The 6,524-nt window shown below is 32.3% G+C and overlaps 1 pseudogene; it reads right to left on the bottom strand.

Annotated features, from left to right (window-relative positions):
- Positions 1-6,200: 6,200 nt before the first annotated feature.
- On the bottom strand, positions 6,201-6,293 carry LOC112625583 (annotated as a pseudogene).
- Positions 6,294-6,524: the final 231 nt, after the last annotated feature.

Raw genomic sequence — 6,524 nt, 5'->3', positions numbered from 1 at the left:
ATCTTTGACATTTCTGGGTCTTACAACACTTTTTTTCTAGTTATAGATCTCATTTTTTTATTTGTTGGCATGTCTGTTGATTTTGATTAAAGGACATTTTGCTTTGTTTTATTATTTATGCCATGTGCTGTATGTTGTTGCCATTTTAAAGAGTGCTGAACTTTGTCCTTACTGGTAATTTTTCTTGCAGTCACCTTGAACAATTTGAGGAAAGTGCTTAAGCTTTGCGAGAACATGTTTATAGTAGCTTTTAATCTAGGGCTTTTAATATAGTAACTTTTGTTCTAGGGCTACTTTATTTTTAGTATTAAAGCACTACCTTCTTGAATCTCTTTTGAATTCCCCAGCTATTCGCTGAGAACTCCCTAGTCCAGCTGGTTGAAATTTGAAAATATTAGAGGCCTTTAAGAGCTTTGGAAATACTAAGAGCTTCTGAGTCATGCTCTGCTGGACTCAGATTTGCATGCTACTCATACATATCCTGATACCCAGGAACAGAATAATATGAAATTCTGTGTAGTTTTCTGGAGTTCTTTCTTTGTTGAGTTCCCTCCATTTATGTACTCTGCTTCACAAATTCCAAATACCCCTGAGTTATCAAACTCCAGCCTCTGCCTCCCTAACTAAGCAACGCCTCTTTGCCCTCAATGGGTTTCTTATTCCTTACCAGGGTCCAAAGCGTCTCCAGGCTGAAAGTCAGGTGACCGCAGGGCTCACCTCATCTGTTTTTCTTTTTTTAGGGTTCATCCTCCTGCACTCCCTGTTGTCCGATGTCTGGAAGCCTTTGTTTCATGTATTTTTTGATTTTCAAGTTCTTTCCAGTAGAAGTAAAAAGGCAATTTTCATATTATTTAAATTACTCCATTATGTATGGAAAGCAGAAATTCTCTTATAGAAAACATATTCAGTCAATAATACTATTTTCCCTACGCCTACAGACGTATACCATTTTTAGAAAGCAATATTTTGAAAGTAACTACTTTGTAATTCCAACAGTATTAATCAATAAATCAAGTAAGGAAAAAGCGTTTCAGAAATATTAGGTGTTAAACGATTTAATACCACATTTCACTGTCAAGAATGTCCCCATTTAAGTGATATATTACATGGTTATCCGATTTTTAAGTCTGTTAAAAGTTGTTCCAATCTCCATGGTTGCATACTTGCATGTGATAATTACCAAAGTGGATTGTGTTAAACTGACAATCAAATGTCACAAAGTCTCTGTCATATGTGCTTTATGGATTGCTTCAATGGTTAATAATTTTAGATAATATTGTCATATAAGTGATATATAGTATCTTTTTGATTATATGGTCATAGGAAAATAAAGAGTATGTAAAAACTTCAAAATACTGGATTTTTATATTTTAAAAACACAGCTTCTAGGCTCTGTTTTTATAAATGGTTTTGTTGTTTCTGTTTTGTTCTGTTTTGTTTTACTTACCTGATAATCTAGATGGATATTCAAGAATGGTAGGTTACTGGACAATTTTTACTTTGTGGTATTCTTCTTTATAAAAGAGAAAACTTACAGCTGTGGTTCTACCTAGTAAGTGTATAAAATTTCCCAAATATTAAGAAAAAAACATAAAACAGCCTTTGACAGTAATACTATTCACTTTGAAAACTACCCATAATATTGTGTGGGCTTTGTCTTACCCTCAGTGAGATGGAGACTTACTAAGGGGTAGTAATGTAAGGAAGTGAAAATGTGACATAAGCATGTTAGTATTTTACTGGCTGTGTATTGGATTAGAAATGAAGGTTTGTCAGAATAATGAAGGCAGGGAGAGAAACAGACCAAATAGGGCATTATTTCAGAAATTTAAATATGAAGTTATGAATATAGACGTAACGTGTTTAAATATATCAGCAGGGAGCAGAAGGAAAAACAACAGAGAAATAAGCATGTTTTCTAGGTTAAGATTCCGAACTGTACAAGGAGAAAGAAAAGTGATAGTAATAGATAGAAGAAATTGGAAAAATAAGAGAAGAAGGGTAAGAAGGAAAAAACATACTGAATTTTTACTAGATATTAGAGGAAACTACCTACAGTCATTTAAAAACCAGGAAGACGAATGTCATATTTTTGAAATAGAAAAGAAATAATCTTCAGGAGTTGTGGTACATTCTAAGAAAGCAATGTTGTAGAAGGATTTAGATAAATGTAGAAAAGTAATTTGTAAATTTAAATAGTGGTAACAGTTGGATGGTGTTTAAAAAGGACTATTGCTGTTTTTGTGATTATTAATAGCTGATGTGCTTTCTACTTTCTTGTCAGCGATACTGAGAAAAGTAGATGGAATAATTCAAAATTAATTAACAGACTTCTCAGTTCCAAACCAAATGTTCATGTTTTTAGAAATAAAGATATTGTAAAAACCTTGGGCTTCATGTCAAATGTTATTATGTAATATGTATTGAATCACACATAATTTGAGAGCTTAATCCAGTTTTTAACTTATTGTATATTCCAAGTTGCTGAATCAAGTGTCACATTGTACTGAAATCCAGAAATTTCATGGGATGAGCAAGATGTGGCAACAAAAGATGAAGACATGAACCTCTATCTAATAAAGATAAATTATTTTGGAGAATACTGCGTGATAAGTAGTGGATACTAGATTTCAAATATTTACTGACAAAGTTATCAATTATTGTTAAGAATACGAAGTTGGTTTTTCTGGTATGTACTGAAATGTTTTATTCAAATACTATTTTCTACTAATTAAAAATAGAATCAAAGTTCAAAGTGGAGAAACTATTAACCACCACTGTTTACACCAGCAAGTTATCCGGAAACCTACTCGGAACTCCGTGGGTTTGTTGTCCCTAACTGTGAGCTTCCTACTCATTCATCATTGTTAGGTCTGATGATTGTGGTGCTTGCACTATGGTCTCGAGTATCCATATAAAAAAGACTCAACCTTTGAGCGCACATCAAATAAAGGCTTTCAAACGCGATGCCCTAAACTTTAACTCCATTCCCAGAAATAGGTCCCCTTGAAGATCTAGGAAAAGAGGAATATAAAGAGGAAAAGTAGAAAGTCTAGGAGGAGGAGGAAGAAAATTTAAAGAGCAGAAGTATAAGAACGAAGGGTTCAGGTCTTGAAATAAATAACACATACAAAGAAGCTGAAACTGTTGGAAATTTATCTGTTAGAATGCCCTGTCAACATATTTACTGTAGTGTATCTCTTAAATAGATTCACATCAACATCTGAAAAAATATGTTAAAATAATACCAATATTATAAAAGACAATAACAGCTAACATTTATATAGCATGTTCTATGTGCTAGGCAGTGTTTAATAATTCTGACAAATATTAACACATTGAATCCTCACTTAAAACGATGAAGTGAATATTTTCTATTATTTATACATGAGGAAATTAGGGTATGGAGAGGGTGCCTTCATGGATAACCACTGATTATCAATGAATATCTTTTGAACTATCAAGCAGTGCTTTTTCAGGTACTTTTAAAGGTTTTATTAAAAAAAAAAATTACACAAGCTAATTTCATGAGTTTAATATCTATAGTATTATAGTACTTAAGTATCCACATTAAATTTGAAATCATTAGACTTGAATCAAATTCATTTTCGATTTCATGCCAGACATTTAGCAATAATCTATTAATTTCACTGTGTTCTTTCGTAAAATGGAGATACTAACTGTCTTACATATTTTCTGAGGATCAATTGTGATATATTTAACATGGATAATTGTTTATTCCTTCCCCAAATAAGAAATTAATATAAAAAATTTCAAAATAGTCAAACGTTGCATCCCATTCCATTGCTTCTCTTTGGTATCATAACAAGTAGAGAAATATTATTTAGAAGGTCAAGTAAATGTTTTAGTAAGATGAATAGTGATGTGTGTGTTATGCAGGGGACTATATTCATCAGAGCAATCAAAAAATGTGCTGATGCTTTTAAATATAGGAGAGATATTTCAAATTATTTCTTAGCTTTGTGATTTTAATAAAGTTTGATTTTATATTCTAATTTTAATGATATCTCTCCTCAATGATATATCTCTATTCTCTATTTTATGACATAAATATGGCTTTGTCTTTTCTTGTGTTTATTCTAAGGATTTCTCTCAACTAGATTATCAATATTTGTAGGGAAAGAATTAGGTTTGATTTGCTTTGTAACCCCACAAAAGTTTAAGGGGATATTTATACAGAGAAAAGTTAACTATTTGGAAATGTTTGTATTATCATTTCTTAAGAAAGCCTATGCAAACATGGTCTGGGTCATGTTTATTCTTTAATCAAGAAGGAAATAAGTACATGAGCCACAGACAAGCATCAAGACCATTTTTATTATCTAAATATATTTATAAACAAATTAAAAATAATAGATTTATTTTATTTTTACTATTAAATGGACCGTGACCCACTTCATGCCTTGGACAATCAGAACTCAAGATAAAAATGTGTAAAATCGATATAACAATAAAAATAATTTTCATCTCCCTCTGATCCAACAGTCAAACTATTGCTAGATTTACTAGCGCCTTCTAACTTACAAATGTAATCATGTTTTCTTCTAGTTTAGAATATGTAAAGTATTTGAAACTGGATACATTTTATACTTTTCCATAGCTGGCCCTGACTTATTCCTCTGGCCCACATACGCTTTGCCTGTCCTCTTCCGTCTGCTGTCATGGCCTTACCAATGCTATGTTAACATAGCAAATAACTACCCTTCCTTCAGAACCCAAATGAATTACCACACCTCTAAAATTCTTCTTATATCCTGAAGCCAAGGTCATCTTTCCCTTCCATGTGTTCCCTCATAATATGTGTAGTTATATTATGAGGTAATTCTTCCTTTTAATTCTTCTTTCTTGGGTTCTTGAGAGGAGGTTATGCCATTAGTCCATACCCTCATGATATGGAACTGTAGCTGGTATGTAGTAAATTTGTTTAAATGCATGTTGAAAGAGATAAATAATAAATGGAGTAGCCATAGTGCTTCACAATGACTAAGAAGCTCACTAGAGGCAACCAATAAAATAGCTCTCTTTAACTACTCAATTTTTTAATAACCCACAATCTACACACCCCTTTTGCAGTAAATCATTGATATAGTTAGAGACAGATTGCTTAGTGAAGATTAATATTAAAATTTAAAAATATATAAATATATATAAATGGGGGACATATTTAATAGAAGAATTGGATGTATAAATAAAAAATGCAAGAATTCTTCTCCTTAGAAAAGACACTCTAGTAGATTTACTGAAGGTGGAAAAATATGAAATAATTAGAAGAATTTAAAATATGATAAAAATCAATGTATTCATCATTGAAACAAATGTGTGTTTGAATCATATGACACTTTTATGTGACTAGATATTTAAAGTAGCAAATGCTGAACTCTTCATACTAACTGATGATAAAAGAAAAATTATTTCCTCCAAATTCTATTTTTTTCCCTATGAAAATAATTTGGGTACATTAAGCATGTGATTGAGATTACGGATTTAAGTTTTGCAATATGTGTGATGGGAAAACGTGTAGATAAAAAAGAACCTATAAAATTGATATAGAAATTGTATCATAAAGAAAATTTGAAGAAGTACATGCTGAGCATCATTTTAGAGGAAAGTAACTTAAATAGTTTATTTATAGAAACAGTTGTATACTTTAACTTTCTTTTAAAAAATGTATAGGTAATAAATCTTACTCTCTTTGATGAGAAGTTTTATGAGTTTTGACACTTGAATGCAATCATATGAACAGCATCATAATGAAGATTAAGAATAGTAATATCAATCTCCCAATTGTCTAGGGATGCCCTTTTGTAGTCAACATCAACTTCTGAAAATCACTGATGGGCCTGTGTTGTTGTTGCTTTTTTATTTTCGGTTTAAAATATGGAACACTGGCCAGGAGCGGTGGCTTACGCCTGTAATCCCAGAATTACTTTGGGACGCCGAGGCGTGTAGATCACCTGAGGTCAGGAGTACGAGACCAGCCTGATCAACATGGCAAAACCCTGTCTCTACACAAAGTACAAAAATTAGCTGGGTGTGGTGGCTGGCGCCTCGGGAGGCTGAGGCAAGAGAATCGCTTGAACCCAGGAGGCGGAGGTTGCAGTGAGCCGAGATTGCACCATTGCACTTCAGCCTGGGTGACAGAGCAAGACTCTGTCTCAAAACCAAAAACAAACAAACAAAAAAAAATAGAACGCTTCATGAATTTACATGTTGTTCTTGAGCAGAGGCCATGCTAATCTCCTATTTCAGTATACGAGCTGCCAAAGCAACACTGACCAGTTTTTAAACCTGTATTTTTTCCTTTTCAAAAATGTCTTATAAGTAGATTTATAAAATATTTAGTCTTTTAGGATTACCATCTTTCACTTAGCTTGTTAGATCAACATTTTTTAACATTCACCATCTGCAAGATAAGTGTGACATATAATGTATGTAATATAATTATATTAAAAAGTAAGTACGTCGAGTTTTATTGAAATTAAATACTGGATTATTACAGATGC

This window comes from Theropithecus gelada, chromosome 5, assembly GCF_003255815.1.
Source record: "Theropithecus gelada isolate Dixy chromosome 5, Tgel_1.0, whole genome shotgun sequence".
In the NCBI taxonomy this organism is placed as follows: domain Eukaryota; kingdom Metazoa; phylum Chordata; class Mammalia; order Primates; family Cercopithecidae; genus Theropithecus; species Theropithecus gelada.
The sequence above is the reverse complement of the archived record's forward strand: the minus strand, read 5'-3'. Positions and strand labels throughout refer to the sequence as shown.